This window comes from Sapajus apella, unplaced genomic scaffold, assembly GCF_009761245.1.
Source record: "Sapajus apella isolate SASKATOON/1434 unplaced genomic scaffold, GSC_monkey_1.0 scaffold54, whole genome shotgun sequence".
NCBI lineage: Eukaryota > Metazoa > Chordata > Mammalia > Primates > Cebidae > Sapajus > Sapajus apella.
The window spans coordinates 853,161-869,864 of NW_022436994.1; the positions used below are offsets into that span (position 1 = coordinate 853,161).

General features: G+C 38.4%; 1 non-coding gene across 1 annotated transcript; it reads right to left on the reverse strand.

Moving 5' to 3' along the window:
* Nucleotides 1-10,828: 10,828 nt before the first annotated feature.
* On the reverse strand, nucleotides 10,829-11,032 carry LOC116527489. The gene has a single exon (XR_004258570.1). It is a non-coding gene; the product is annotated as a small nucleolar RNA SNORA73 family (small nucleolar RNA).
* Nucleotides 11,033-16,704: the final 5,672 nt, after the last annotated feature.

Sequence of the window (16,704 nt, forward strand, 5' to 3'; positions counted from 1 at the left end):
TTAATGAAATACATTTTTATTGCATTTAGAATTCTGGATTGATGGATTTTTTAAACTTCATTATTTTAAAGGTGTCAGTCTGCTGTTTTCTGGATTATATATTTTTAAGAAATTTATCATCATTCTAATCTTTATTCTTTAGGTAGTATGTCTTTTCTCTGGGTGCCTTTGGTATTCACTCTATCTTTGGTTTTCAGCAATTTGACTAAAATGATATATTTGAGTGTGTATGTGTGTATTTGTGTGTATGTGTGTTTGTCTGTGTCTGAATGCTAATTGGTGTTCCCTGAGTCTATTAAATTTGTAGATTTTATTCATTTGGAAAATCATTGGCCATTGTTTTCTAAAGTATTCTGCCATTTTCTGTTTTTGTTTTTGTTTTTTGAATTATATTACTCCAAATAGTCAGGCAATTGGATGCCATGTTTTCTTTCTTCTCCTTTGTGGATGCCAATTACATACATGTATGTTAGCTTGATATTGTCACACAAAATGTTAGATATTTTTTCCTGTTTTTCACTCACTTTTCATTTTGTATTTTAGGTTGGATAATTTTTATTGACTTAGTTTGTTCAATGATTCTTTTCTTAACTGTGGCCAGTCTGCTAAGCCATTAAAGGATTGCTTTATGTCTTACATTGTGTGCATCCATTTTTTTATTTCTACTGTTTGCACTAGAAATTTTTATTGTTTCTATTTATCTTCTCAAAATGCCCATCCCTTCTCTGTGTTGTTTGGAGTTTGTTGTTTTGTTTGTTTGTTTTTGCTAGATCCTTTAGCATAAATTTAATAGTAAATTGAAAGTTCCATGTGACAGTTTTAACGTTTAGATCATTTGTGGTTCTGATTCTGTCAATGCCCTTTTCTCTTAACAATGAGATGCATTCATTGTGTCTTATAATACTTGAGTGGTTTTATAACATTGTATGTAGAAGAGAAAAAAACAAAAATAAATAGTATTTACTCTTCAGTGGGCTTACTTATGCGTCAAGTCACTAGATTCATACATCTAGGCTTATTGTACTTTTAACAAATGTGTCAAAGTAATTCAATGAAGGAAAATAGCATCAAAAATGGTACTGAAATAATTGGACATTTTTTTTTATAAAAAGAAGAAAGAAAGAAAAGGAAAAATTGAAAGAAAAGAAAAAAAAGTAGAACTGACTTCTTATCTTCTTCTACATACAAAAAAGTAACCCAAAATGGATCATAAACCTAAATGTATGAGATAAAATTTTAAAACTTTAAGAATTAAGTGTATGAGAAAACCTTTGGAACTTTAAGCTAGGCAAATATTTCAGAGCATAAGTACAAACCATAAAAAGAAAAATACTAATAAATCAGACATTAACAAAAATTTTTTATGCTTTTTTAAAAGACATCAATAAAAAGACAAGCCACAGATTAGAATAAAACGTCTTTTTAAAAACCCACATATATGGTAAAAAAAAAATTGTATTCATAACATTAAAGAACATTCTCAATCTAATAATAAGAGACAAACAATCCAATTTAAAAATAGGCAAAGGACTTGGACACTTCACAAAAGAATGTATATGAATGGCAAGCAAGCACATGGAAAGATTCTCAGCATCATTAGATTGTTCACTAGTATTGAATTTTAGAAGTCTTTGAAAATACTTTGGCATGAGATGTCTGTGGCAGAGTTCATGTGTGTGTTACATAAATATTTTCATGTCTCTCTCCATGCCAATATAAATTAATGTAAAGATTCTTCTGTATCTTAAAGGTCATTTTTATAATCTTGTTTATTTCATATTATACTTTGTATACATCTGGATTCTTAGATGTTGAGAATCTTTCCATGTGCTTACTTGCAATTCATATATATTCTTATACTCGCTTCATTTGGGAAATACAAATTAAAACACAGCAATCTGCTGGTTTGGCTAAAATGAAAACTATTTTCAATACTGATTGCTGGAAAGAATAAGATATAGTATTTGCTAGCACAATAGGGTGACTATATTTAAAAAACCATTTAATGGTACATTTAAAAATAACTGAAAGAGCAGAACTGGATTGTTTATAACACAAAAGATAAATGCATGAAGTGATGGATACGCCATTTACCCTGATGTGATTGTTATGCATTGCATGCCTGTATCAAAATATTTCCCATTATCCATAAATATGTACCCACTCTCTATATATAAAAATTAAAAATTAACAACAGCCAAAAAAAATTAACAACAACCAAAAAACCACACCAAGAGAAAGAGCTCATATTTTGTTTGTCAGAAGTCAAACTAGGACAGACAGTTTGGAAAACAATTTGACAATTGTTTATAAAGTTACACATGCAGTTAATATGTGATCCACCAATCTTTATTCTAGGTATTTGAAAACACATTCTAAAAATGAAAACACATGTCTACACAAAAACCTGTATTTGAATGTTTATTTTAGCTTTATTCGTAATAGTCCCAAGCTGGAAACAGCCCAAACATTTACCAAGTGGTGAATGTATAAACAATTTGAGTTACAATCAGCAATGTGCTCGGTAATAAAAATAAAGGAACTGATGATACATGCATCAACAAGAATACATTTCAAAATCATCATGCTGATGGAAGACAGACATGAAATGCTACATGCTCTATGATTCATACTGTATGATTATATGAGCACGACATTCTGGGAACGGCACAGTTACAGGGACAAATATCAAGTCAGTGGTTTCCAGGGGTTGGCATAGAAGAGGACCCGATGGCAAAAAAGGGTATGAGGAATTACTCAGTGTCATGAAAATATTCTATAAATTGATTTAGTGGGTGGTTATATGAGGAAAACATTATTTAGAAGTTATTTTAAATATGTTTTATGTTTTAGAGAATTTTAAATTTACAGCAAAATTGTAAAGATAACACAGAGGCTTCCCACATATCCTGCATCCAATTTTCCCTGTTAACATCCTACATTAGTCATTTCGTTTTTACAATTAGTGAACTAATACTGATAAACAAGGTCTATACTTCTTTCAAATTTACTTAGTTTTAATGTAGTGTCCTTTTTTTCTGTTCTAGAATTCCTTATAGGATATCACATTACAACTCGTTGTCCTATCTTCTTAGGCTTCTCTTGGCCTTGATTGTTTTAGAAGCTTTTAAAACAAGTTGAAATTTTGTTTTTAAGTTTTAAAACTTTTTGAAACCTGGACACTTCACAAAAGATTGTATAGGAACGGCAAGTAAGCACACGGAAAGATTCTCAACATCATTAGATTCTTCACTAGTATTGAATTTTAGAAGTTTTTGAAAATACTTCAGCATGAGATGTCTGTGGCACAGCTTATATGTATGTTGCATAAATATTTTAAACATTTTCATTGTCTCTCTCCATGCCTTTATAAATTATTGTGAAGATTCTTCTATACCTTAAAGGTCATTTATGTAGTAGGAACTACCTTGTTGACATCATGTTATATTTTGTGTACTTCTGGATTCAGTTTCTTTGCTGCAATACTTTGCTTTCAGGCCACGAAATGAATGAATTCATGAGTGATATTATTTCTATGATCTTATTCTATGATCCTTATTTATATCTGGTAAAATTAACTACAAATATTGGTTCATATCCACACAATTTTTAATAAAATATTGCTTTCACTTTCAAAAATAATATTGAGAATATGTCTTTTTTTAGTCATCTTTATGACTCACAAAAAGTTCTTAATTTACCGTGTTTTTGAAAAGAATCCAGTAAATATTATAACCCTGGTATATGTCAAAATATCAGCACTATTGCTCAATAAAATTCTTAGAATTTGTCTGTTCTAATACTTGTTACTTCATATTTTCAGCAATATTGTTGGTTTTCTACATATATTTGCTGACAAAGATAAACTTTTGGCTCATTGTATTATAATCACCGCTTATCATTTTAATTCTCTTTTTCACCGCAGTAGTAAGGATAAACATTAAACCTGAATATGTGGCACTTTGTCTTTTATTATTAAATAAAAAACTTTAAATGAGACTTCTAAGTCATTATGAGAGCTAAGTGAAAATTTTCAAACTACTGGCTTGAATTACCTTTGGATTAAACTTTGCTGAAAAACAAAGAGAAAAGATCTGTCTTCATTCTGGATACCCAGTTTTAAGTGTCTTATAAAATGTGATGAATAATACCTTGAAATCACTTAAGGAAAAACTACTAAGGGTGGGTTTCATTGTTGATTCACTTGATGAAAATTTGTCCTGGCAAGAGCAGTCTTGTCATTTTGTAACTGTGTTCTTTATTAGTATTCTCTTCAATATTAATTTTCTTTTTAGGGGTGTCACTTGTCCATTTGTGACCGTTAATAGGGTTAAAAGCAGATTTTAAAATCCAAGAATCTATAAAATGGAGCGTATCTAAACTGCAGCAGGTGGCAATTTAGTCAAAACAAATAAATATGTGTAAAAACTGAGGGTTCTGAGGCACTGTGCTTAGGGAACTGGGGACAAGGCTATGGAGAATACTTCCTGAGAGAGTTATGCTACAGGAGGTGATGCTTGATGGGTCTTAAAAGAGAAGCAGGAGATAGTATTTAGCTTACAGAGATCGAAAAAAAATAAATTTGAATCCCTGGAGAGTGAGCCTAGTCAAGAAAGAAGAGACCTGTGCAATGAATTAGAGAAGAAGAAAGTACTTAGTAAAAAATCTATGTCTTAGTCCATTTTGTGATACTATCAATATCTGAGAGTGAGAAATTTAAAATAAACATAAATTTACGTCTCATGGTTCTTGAAGCTAGGAAGTCCAAGATCAAGGGGCAAGCATGTTGTAAGGGCCTTCTTGCTTTGTCACCCCACAGAAGAGGGGCAAGAGCCCATGCAGGCATGAGAGTGCAATAGGAGCATGCATCCATTATGAAGTGGAACCCTCATGGCCTAATCAGCTCTCGTTGGGCCCCACTTCCCAACACTGTTGCATTAGGGATTAATTTTCCAACACATGCTTTGTGGGGGACACATTCAAACCACAGCAACCTACCTACTGGGGACTTTCTACCTGAGATTTATAATCCCGCTTTCACACAGATTTATCTAATGTATTTAGCAGCTAAAGTTCTGAGGGAAACCAGAGTGTTCTGTGGGAGGACTGGGAAAGAGGTTTCTGTGGGCAAGTCTCAGATAGGAGAGAGCTGGAGAAGAAAGGCCTTTGTCAGATGGGTAGCTTGCATAATTTTTTTCCCATTTTGTTGGTTGCTGGTTCACTCTAATGATTGTTTCTTTTGCTGAACAGAAACTCTTAAGTATAATTACATCCCATTTGTCTATTTTGGCTTTTGTTGCCAATGCTTTTGGTGTTTTATTCATGAAGTCCTTGCCTATGCCTATGTCCTGAATGGTTTTGCCTAAGTTTTCTTCTAGGATTTTTATGGTGTTAGGTTTTATGTTTAAATCTTTAATCCATCTGGAGTTAATTTTAGTGTAGGCTGTAAGGAAGGGGTCCAGGTTCAGCTTTCTGCATATGGCTAGCCAGTTTTCCCAACACCATTTATTAAACAGGGAATCGTTTCCCCATTGCTTGTTTTTGTCAGGTTTGTCGAAGATCAGAAGGCTGTAGATGTGTGGTGTTGCTTCTGAGGCTTCTGTTCTGTTCCATTGGTCTATATTTCTGTTTTGGTACCAGTACCATGCTGTTGTGATTACCGTATGCTTGTAATATAGTTTGAAGTCAGGTAGCAGATGCCTCCAGCTTTGTTCTTTTTGCTTAGGATTGTCTCGGCTATGTGGGCCCCTTTTTGGTTCCATATGAAGTTTAAGGTGGTCTTTACTGGTTCTGTGAAGAAGGTCGATGATAGCTAGATGGGGATAGCACTGAACCTATAAATTACTTTAGGTGGTATGGCCGTTTTCACAATATTGATTCTTCCTAACCATCAGCATGGAATGTTTCTCCATCTGTTTGTGTCCTCTCTTATTTCCTTGAGCAGTGTTTTGAAGTTCTCCTTTAGGAGGTCCTTTACATCGTTTGTTAGTTGTATTCCTAGGTATTTTATTCTCTTTGTGGCTTTTGTGAATGGGAGTTCACTCCTGATTTGGCTGTTTGTCTGTTATTGGTGTATAGGAATGCTTGTGATTTCTGCACATTGATTTTGTATGCTGAGACTTTGCTGAAGTTTCTTATCAGCTTAAGGAGATTTGGGGCTGCGACGATGGGGTCTTCTAAATATACAATCATGTCATCTGCAAATAAAGACAATTTGACTTCCTCTTTTCCGAATTGAATACACTGTATTTTTTTTTCCTTGCCTGATTGCTCTGGCTGAAACTTACAATACTCTATTGAATAGAAATGCTGAGAGAGGGCATCTTATCTAGTGCCAATTTTCAAAGGGAATGATTCCAGTTTTTGCTTGTTCAGTATGATATTCGCGATGGGTCTGTTGTGAATAGCTTTTATTGTTTTGAGATATGTTCCTTCAACACCTAGTTTATTGAGAGTTTTTAGCATAAAGGGCTGCTGAATTTTGTTGAAGGCCTTCTCTGCATCTGAGATGATCATGTAGTTTTTGTCTTTGGTTCTGTTTATATGATCGATTACGTTTACAGGTTTGCGTATGTTGAACCAGTCTTGCATTCCTGGGATGAAGCCTACTTGATAGTGATGGATAAGTTTTTGATATGCTGCTGCATTCAGTTTGTCGGTATTTTATTGAAGATTTTTGCATTGACGCTCATCATGGATATTGGCCTGAAGTTTTCTTTTTTTGTTGAGTCTCTTCCAGGTTTTGGTATCAGGATGATTTTGGTCTCATAAAATGATTTGGGAAGGATTCCTTCTTTTTGTATTGTTTGAAATAGTTTCAGAAAGAATGGTACCAGCTCCTCTTTGTTCCTCTGCTAGGATTCCGCTGTGAATCCACCTGGACCTGGACTTTTTTTGGTTGGTAGGCTATTAATTGCTGTCTTAACTTCAGATCTTATTTTTGGTCTATTCAGGGATTCACCTTCTTCCTTTTTTAGTCTTGGTAGGGTGTAAGTGTCCAGGAATTTATCCATTTCTTCCGGATTTGCTGGTTTACGTGTACAGAGTTGTTTGTAGTAATCTCTGATGGTGGTTTTCATTTCTGTGGCTTCAGTGATGATATCCACTTTATCATTTTTTATTGCATCTATTTGATTCTTCTCTCTTTTCTATTAGTCTGGCCAGCGGACTATTTTGTTGATCTTTTCAAAAACAAGCTCTTGGTTTTATTGATTTTTTTGAAGGTTTTTTGTGTCTCTATCTCCTTCAGTTCTGCTCTGATCTTAGTTATTTCTTGTCTTCTGCTAGTTTTGGGGTGTTTTTGATCTTGCTCTTCTAGCTCTTTTAATTTTGATGATAGAGTGTCGATTTTAGATCTTTCCTCGCTTCTCATGTGGGCATTGATTGCTATAAATTTCCCTCTAGACTCTGCTTTAAATGTGTCCCAGAGATTCTGGTACATTGTGTCTTCATTCTTATTGGTTTCAAAGAACATCTTTATTTCTACCTTCATTTCATTGTTCATCCAGTTGACATTCAGGGACCAGTTGTTCAGTTTCCATGTAGTTGTGCGGTTTTGAGTGAGTTTCTTAATCCTGAGTTCTAATTTGATTGCACTGTGGTCTGATAGACTGTTCGTTATCATATCAGTTCTTTTGCATTTGCTTAAGAGTAATTTACTTCCAATTATGTGGCCAATTTTAGAGTAAGTGCAATGTGATGCTGAGAGAAATGTATATTCTGTGGATTTGGGGTGGAGAGTTCTGTAGATGTCTATTAGGTCCATTTGGTTCAGGTCTGAGTTCAAGTCCTGGATATCCTTGCTGATTTTCTGTCTCGTTGATCTGTCTAGTATTGACAGTGGAGTGTTAAATTCTCTTGCTGTATTGTGTGGGAGTCTAAGTCTCTTTGTTCATCATTAAGAACTTGCTTTTTGAACCTGGGTGCTCCTGTATTGGGTGCATATATATTTAGGATAGTTAGCTCTTCTTGTTGGATTGATCCTTTTATGTAATCTATTGATCCATTATGTAATGCCCTTCTTTGTCTCTTTTGATCTTTGTTGGTTTGAAGTCCATTTTATCAGAGACTAGGATTGCAACCCCTGCTTTTTTTTGCTATTTGCTTGGTAAATCTTCTTCCATCCCTTTATTTTGCCTCTATGTGTGTCTTTGAACATGAGATGGGTCTCCTGAATACAATACACTGATGGGTTTTGACTTTTTATCCAATTCGCCAGTCTGTGTCTTTCGATTGGGGCATTTAAGCTGTTTACATTTAAGGTTAATATCGTTATGTGCGAATTTGATCCTGCCGTTTTGTTACTGGCTGTTTTTTTTGCCCATTAGTTGATGCGGTTTCTTTGTTGCATCATTGGTCTTTACCATTTGGTACGTTTTTGTAGTGGCTGGTACTGGTTGTTCCTTTTCATGCTTAGTGCTTCCTTTAGAAGCTCTTGTAAGTCAGGTCTGATGGTGACAAAGTCTCTCAGTAGCTGCTTGTCCATAAAGGATTTTATTTCTCTTTCACTTATGAAGCTTAGTTTGGCTGGATATGAGATTCTGGGTTGAAAGTTATTTTCCTTTTTTTTTTTTTTTGAGACAGAGTTTCACTCTTGTTACCCAGGCTGGAGTGCAATGGCGTGATCTCGGCTCACTGCAACCTCCGCCTCCTGGGTTCAGGCAATTCTCCTGCCTCAGCCTCCTGAGTAGCTGGGATTACAGGCACGCGCCACCATGCCCAGCTGATTTTTTTGTAGTTTTAGTAGAGACGGGGTTTCACCATGTTGACCAGGATGATCTCGATCTCTTGACCTCATGATCCACCCGCCTCGGAAAGTTATTTTCCTTAAGGATGTTGAATATTTGCCCCTACTCTCTTCTGGCTTGTAGGGTTTATGCAGAGATCCACTGTCAGTCTGATGGGCTTCCCTTTGTGGGTGACACGACCTTTCTCTCTGGCTGCCCTTAGCGTTTTTTCCTTCATTTCAACCCTGGTGAATCTGACGATTGTGTGCCTTGGGTTGCTCTTCTTGAGGAATATCTTTGTTTTGTTCTCTGTATTTCCTGGACTTGAATGGTGGCCTGCCTTACTAGGTTGGGGAAGTTCTCCTGGATAATATCCTGAAGAGTGTTTTCCAGCTTGGATTCATTCTCCCCATTGCATTCAGACAAACCGATCAAGTGTAGATTAGGTCTTTTCACCTAATCCCGTATTTCTTGGAGGCTTTGTTCATTTCTTTTTACTCTTTTCTCTCTAGTCTTGCCTTCTTACTTTATTTCATTGTGTTGATCTTCAATCTCTGATATCCTTTCTTCTACTTGATTGATTTGGCTATTGAAACTCGTGTATACTTCACAAAGTTCTCGTGCTGTGTTTTTCAGCTCCATCAAGTCATTTATGTTCTTCTCTAAGCTGGTTATTCTCATTAGCATTTCCTTTAACCTTTTTTTCAAGGTTTTAAGTTTATTTGCATTGGGTTATAACATGTTTCTTTAGCTCAGAGGAGTTTGATTATCCACCTTCTGAAGCCTGCTTCTGACAATTTGTCAAACTCATTCTCCATCCTGTTTTGTTCCTTTGCTGGTGAGGAGTTGTGATCCCTTGGAGGAGAAGAGGCATTCTGGTCTTTGATGGTTTAATCCATTTTGCACTGGTTTCTTCCCATCTTTGTGGATTTATCCCACTTTGATCTCAAGGAGCCACTTGAGGATGGAGTTTGTCCCTTGTCTGACTATAGAGGTGCCGCTGGGCTGCCATGGGCTTAGTCTGGTTGCTGCATAGGCTTCCTGTGTCTTTTGTTTACACAGAGAGATTAGGCTGACCTCTGTAATGGAGAATGCCCTTCCCCCCACCGAACTGGATCCTTCCAGGTGGAGCTCGAACTGATGTGCTGGCTGCGAAACCCTCAAGCAAGTAGGCTTCAGCCTGCTGGACTTTGTGGGGAAGGGGCCCGCCTAGCCTATTGCATGTCTTCCTGCTTTTAGCACCCCCCCTCTCTGGGGGGCAGGTAGCTCCGTCCCAAAGGCTCTCCCAGCAAGCCAATGTATCTGCCTAGATCTGTGCTGACAATCCATGGCACCAGCCAGGGCTGCTATTCAACTCTGCGCAGGTAACTCGGGTGCTTTTCAGCCTGCTGAAGATCTCCTGGTCTGTAGGTTTCAGAGGCTTTGGGTGAAGCACAGTACCTGGACTGGTGTGCCGGAAAGGGTGAGCCCCCGATCCTCTGGTCAGATGCCCTTCCCAGGTGGAGCAGTGCCTTGCCCTGCCTCAGTTTGCCCTCTTTGGGCTATGCCCACTGTCCAACCAATCTCATTGAAATGAACCTTGTACCTCATTTGAAGATGGGGAAATCACTCTCTTTCTGCATCTCTCTCACTGTGAGCTGTGCACCGGAGCTGTTTCTATTCAGCCATCTTGGCAGAATCCCACTCATTATTTGCCTTTAAAAACAATCTTTTATATAGCTTCTTAAAATATCATCATTTTAATAAACAATATGTTCTGTATGGTTGGGTATTGATTTCCAGTTCATTATTATAAATAATGTTGTAATAAAGATTTTGATATGGAGTTTCTGCCACATCCTTAATATTAGGATTCATATTTGAAGACATTTCTTATCGAATAGCTTGAGACTGGGGAATAATCACCAGCCTGCTCTCTATGGATTGTGCAAACCTGAAAAGACTTTCCTGCTTCGTGTCACTTCATTTGAACGAAGAAAGAGAAATGCACTGATTTCAAGTAGATTACTAGAAAAGCTGTCTGTAATGCTGAATCTTCCCTTTACAGGGAAGATTCCTCAAAACCAATACTTTTTTTTTTTCCTTATACTTTTTCTCTAAAAGGCTGTTTCCTGCATGATCTGTCTCCTCAGTCACTCTTCACAGGATTCTGAGAAGCTGCAAGAATTTGTAGGCACAAACTTGAGGCCTGGATTCATCTCCAATGTTGTGGAAAGGGACTGTACATCATGGGGCAGAGCCCTGGGCCCCTCTGTACCACTTGAACAGAGCTGGGGAGAGTGGCTTCCTGAGTGTATCCATGTTGGATTAAGACCAAGACTTCCTTGCCTAGGCCAAAGTAAGCTGTGTGGTCCATTCTGTGATACTGGTCAGTTCTAATACTTACAGAAGAATTTCCTTGCCACACTGCAAGTAACATTCAAACACACACCAAAAATTCTAAAAATAAACCACCAAGCAGCTGGGAGTGGTGGCACACACCTATAATTCCAGCACTCTGGGGGGCCGAGGTGAACAGATCACCTGAGGTCAGGAGTTTGAGACCAGCCTGGTCAACATGACGAAACCATGACTCTACCAATAATACAACAATTGGCTGAGTATGGTGGTGTGCACCAGTAGTCCCAGCTACTTGGGAGGTTGAGGCAGGAGAATTGCTTGAACTCAGGAGGTGGAGGTTGCAGTGAACCAAAATCGCACCATTGCACTCCAGCCCGGAAAATAAAGTGAGACTCTGTCTCAAAAAAAAAAAAAAAATTACCAAGCTATATAGTTTCTAATAATATCGTCTGAGCGTGGAAGGAAGAATTTATAGTAGTATGCAAACTAGAATTACAACTGTGTAAAATATCTATTCATGTAAACAAAGGGAAACAGGAGAGTATAAATGGGAATTTTCTTAGGGTAGATGACCCAAAGACTTTAAAAAATAGTCTAATGATATTATTTATAGTAAATAAAATGTATATTGTCTTGATATGCTGTTATTTCTAAGTAATTTTTTTTCTTAATAAAAAGCAGCATGATATCCTCTCTTTTCCATTACAGCTACCATTTGATGAATTTCTCTGTCAGCAGGAGTAGCCTCTTTGTTTAAAGGAAACCACATATTAACTTTTAGTGATACATGATTTATGTTAACAATGTGGCTAGCCTTGTGTCCACGCTTTGGTTCTAGCAGCTGTGTGTACAGAATCAATTAGTCATTTGTCAATAGTAGGGCAGTGAGGTCACTGCAGCTTCTAATTTGGTCCTTTTCCTGGTGTCACAGCTTTGCTATCCTCAAAATATTTGCAGTAGGCCTTGACATCTACCTTATTTTACTGAAATACTGAAACCCAAGATGCCTAAAGTTGTCAGTAAACAAGAAAAGAAATTCCAACTTGTGACTGGAAGTCAGATCCTGATTTCATGTTTGACAGTTCACTTGAAGCATGCATCACACTCGCATTCACCCATTAGAAACAAAACGAACGGCATACTTATCTGTAGACATTTCTCAGAATCTAGCACTTGAACTTCCACCTTCCGTGTTCGCTGAAGGACGCCATACGGCATGGTGGGTGCTTGAAGAAATAAGCTAAGAATCAACTAGAAGGTCTGATTCTTGGTCTGTCAGGAGGAAGCCGTGAGATCTTGGGGAATAACCTTGCATTGCAGAACCTCAGTATTTTTAACTAGAAGATGCTGGTTACATTAGATGGCCTCCAAAAGTAGAGGCTTTTTTAGGCTGCCTAGCTTATTTGCAAAGAATGATGACAAAGAATTCAAGACGTCATCCTCAACAGAAGATCCCTGTCCTTGCCATCAGTCAGCTCAGCCATCTCTGTCACAAGTGCACAGCCCTGGCTCAGGAGCAGCAGGCTCACCACGGAGCTGCTGCAGAAATAACATGAACTGCAGGTCCTGCCCGTGCTGCATTAACAGCTGGTTCCTTATACACAAAGGAAAACACATGCTTGTTGGAAAGATGGCCTTAAAGGAATCTTAGGGCTCCTTTTTACTTAAGATAGGAGAAACCAGGCACAGAGGTAAACCCAGACATAATTTACTTCAAAAGTACATTTCTGAATAACACAGTCAAAATAAAGAAGAAAAGAGGAGGGACTTTTCCTACCAGTATTGACATAGTATCAAAACACTGCAGTGCTGGCACGAGAACAGACAAGTAGGCCAATGGAACTGAACAGACCCAGAAGAGGGGAGGAGGTGTAAGTGGGAACTTAATATACCATAAATCAAATGGGAAACAATGGACCGTTTCATAGATTCCATTGGGGAAACTGGCTCGCTATGGGGGGAAAATCAAAATGGAACACCAGATGAAAAGGTGGATTCTAGATGTATTCCACCTCCAATTGTGAAAGGTAAAATTACAAAGTAATAGAAAAAATGGACAAGTATCTTTTTACCTAGGAATAGGAACAATAATCTTGAAAAACATTTGAAAGAACAAGTCCAAGGACAAAAATAGTTATAATATTATGACATCCAAGTTAAAGGTTTCTGTTCAGTAAAGCACAACTATGGGTAACTGAAACATGACGAGATAAAAACAGATATCTATGGTATCTAAAAGTGACATGCAGCAGCTTCCACTGTCTGGTACAACATATAAAGATGTTGAATATCATCCCTTCTGTCTTCAGAATGAAAAAAAAAAGCTAAACAAATGGAAAATCAACAACTTTTCTTAGGTCCATAAGAGAATTAAGGTAACAGGACAAATTGCCACATTGAAAACTAAAGAGACAACCATGCAGATACAGAGAGTCACAGCTTCCTGGGAGCAGAAGCTGTCACTGCAGCCTACAGCTAGCATATGCAGCTTGAGTATGAACTAGCTTGAGTGACAGGATCTCCTGGGGACCCAGGCTTGCTGTTACCCCTAGAAGCACCACCAGGTTATCAGGATGAAGGTAGAAAATTGTCCCCTCATGCTCTGGCAGAGGGAAAAGGAGCCAGGTTGAAACCCACCCAGAGCATTCTGTGTTCCTTGACAAAGACCTCCTGCAAGAAAAATCATCTTGACAAAGCCGAAACCACATGGGTTTTACCAGTACCTAACTAATGTAGGGTGAGGAAAAACTCAACCCCATCCTTGTCTAGGCTTCAAAATGAGAAGAGGAAAATGCCCAACACCACGTCCCTCTAGCCTTCTATCTGTCTTCAGGAAGAGAAAAAGCTGAGAAGCACTTGTGAAGGTCACAGCCTGGGGACACAGGCTCACTGAGAAACTGACACCAGATGGCAAGTATGTGGAATTCTTCTCTTCTACTACACACTCTCCTACCACAGCAATGGGCTTCTGCATAACAACATGATGACAATGGGGAGAGCTGAAAGTCTAGACTCTATTTAAGGAGTCTTTAGAGAAACCCAAGACAACAGGGGAGATAAAGACATGAATACTAGAAGAAATGCTGGCCTCTGACATCCAGAGCTACATTAAAGAGTAAACACAGCCTAACTCCTAGCCATGAAGACACCAAAAACCTATGTACCTCAGTTCCTTTCACTTAATACATCATTTCTATCTTTCACCAAAAATTACACCGCATGCCAAAAGGCAAAAAAAAACAAACAAAAAACTCAGTCTGAAGAAACAAAGCAAGCATCAGAGCCAGACTCAAACATGACAGAGATTTGGGGATTGTCAGACCAGGAATAAAAATAACTATGATTAATGTGCTAAGAGCAAATGGAAAAGTGGACAACCTGCTAAAACCTGGGTAAGGTAAGCACAGAGATGAAAATGCTAAGAAACAATAAAAAGGAAATGCTGGAGATTAGACACGTGACGACAGAAATGAAGAATGCCTTTGATAGGCTCATCAGTCGATCAGACACAGGTGAAGAAAGAATCTGTTAGTTTGAAGATATGTCAGTAGAAATTTTTCAAGCTGAAAAGCAGAGACAATAAAGGGAAAAAAGAGAGAGAGAAACAGAATATTCAAGAACTGTGGAGCAATAACAAAAGGGGTAAAACTGATATTAAGGTGTTATTTGGACAAAAGAAAATTCTGAAAATCAATAAAACAATAAAAATAATAAAGTATCAATCTCTATTTTTAAGAAAATGGCAACTTATAGGAACTGGAAATACAGAAAGGGAAGATGACACAAAAAGAGCATGAAATATGCCCAGATCTGTTAGTTGTTACTAAAATTGAAATATTTTTAGATGAAATATCACAATATTTACCAGACAGGCAAAAATTAGAAAGCTGCATAATGCCAAGTGTTGGCAGGGATGTGGGGCAGTAGGCACATTCACGCAGAAAGGGAGAGCAGTGGACTGGTGCAGCCATTTGGGGAGTGATATGGCCGCGCTGTCAGGTATAGAGTATGTGCATCGTGCATACTGTATTTCTACTTACACATACCAAAGGAATTACCACAAAAAGTCGTGAGGTAAATGTGTGCAGATATTCATTTCAGCATCAGTGTGATGGCAAGAAGGAAACGCAACCTGAGTGACATCATGGAAGAGGGGACGGGAAAACCTGTCTACGTGCCACGGAAAACCAGCGTGAGCCACACTGAAACAGAACACAACATTCCCTACCTAAATGAAAAGCCGTCAGCCCCCATGCACATTCCTCAAGACACAGTAAAAATGTCTGCATTTGCCAAATGAGAGTGGCTGATACTTAGAAAAGCAGGAGTTGGCAGCGGAGAATGGAGGTAAAAGAACATTTTATAAAAACACAAAGAAGAGGACCTTCAAGGATCAATAATGATACTGTGGACTAAGACTAACTTGCCCATTGGCATCTGTGGTAAAGAAAAAATAGTTAACAAAAACTTCATAAACAAAGCCAGTGGGCACAGGGAAGTCCCCTGAAAGTTACTAGGGACTTACTCTCTGGAACGGAACCTGGGCTTTTCTGTGCTTATCAGTTTACATCCTCATCTTCTTTTTTAATTAACTGGGCCAAACTCACTCCCAGTGGCCATACTTCGAAAAGAAAAAGATTCAAAGTTTCTAAAATTCAGTTAAAGTGCTGCAATTCAGTGCTGTCTCAACTCCAAACACGTTTCCAAGAATCTACTGGATGTTGTCACATGGATGTCCTGAAGGAACCTCAAATGCAGTGCCCAAAAATCTGAGTGCATCAGCTCCCCTTCAAAGTGCTTTTCCTCCTACTTGGGCATACTGCATTCACTGCGTCTCCCCTCTTCCTTTCCCACGTGCAGCCTGTATGCTGAGAGTCACTAAAACCTCCCCTTCCTCTGTTCTCTCTGGCCCTCCCTGAAGACTCTAGATCTTGGCAGACTACAATTTTTTTACGACTAAGTTTCTCTCTTGTTACCCAGGCTGGAGTGCGATGGCGCAATCTCGGCTCACCGCAACCTCCGCCTCCTGGGTTCAGGCAATTCTCCTGCCTCAGCCTCCTGAGTAGCTGGGATTACAGGCACACACCACCATGCCCAGCTGATTTTTTGTATTTTTAGTAGAGACGAGGTTTCACCATGTTGACCAGGATGGTCTCGATCTCCTGACCTCGTGATCCACCCACCTCGGCCTCCCAAAGTGCTGGGATTACAGGCTTGAGCCACCGCGCCTGGCCCTGAAGACTCTTTATACAGGCTTCCTAAGTGCTTTAGAAATCAGATTCACTCCTATCACTACCCTACTTAAAAATGAGCTCCATTGCCTGCGGGCTCTTCACCATATCTTCAGCATATCAAAAAAGACTCTGTGATATGATTCTACCCCATCCACAAACTTGCTCTGTCATTTCCCATCATACAGCCCTGGGGTGGAGGGCAGGGGCGCTCCCTGAAAACACCATACTCATATCTTTTGCCCTCTGTCTGCAGAGAGGATGAGTCAGGGTAGACTGGGGAGCCAGGCTCTGCTGCAGCAACAAATCTTCAAGGGTTATAAAAACAAAGATTTATTTGCCTCTCATGTCTCATGTTCTTCATGGGTCAGCTGCCACTCTGATTCCCATCGCCTTCGCTCTAGAAC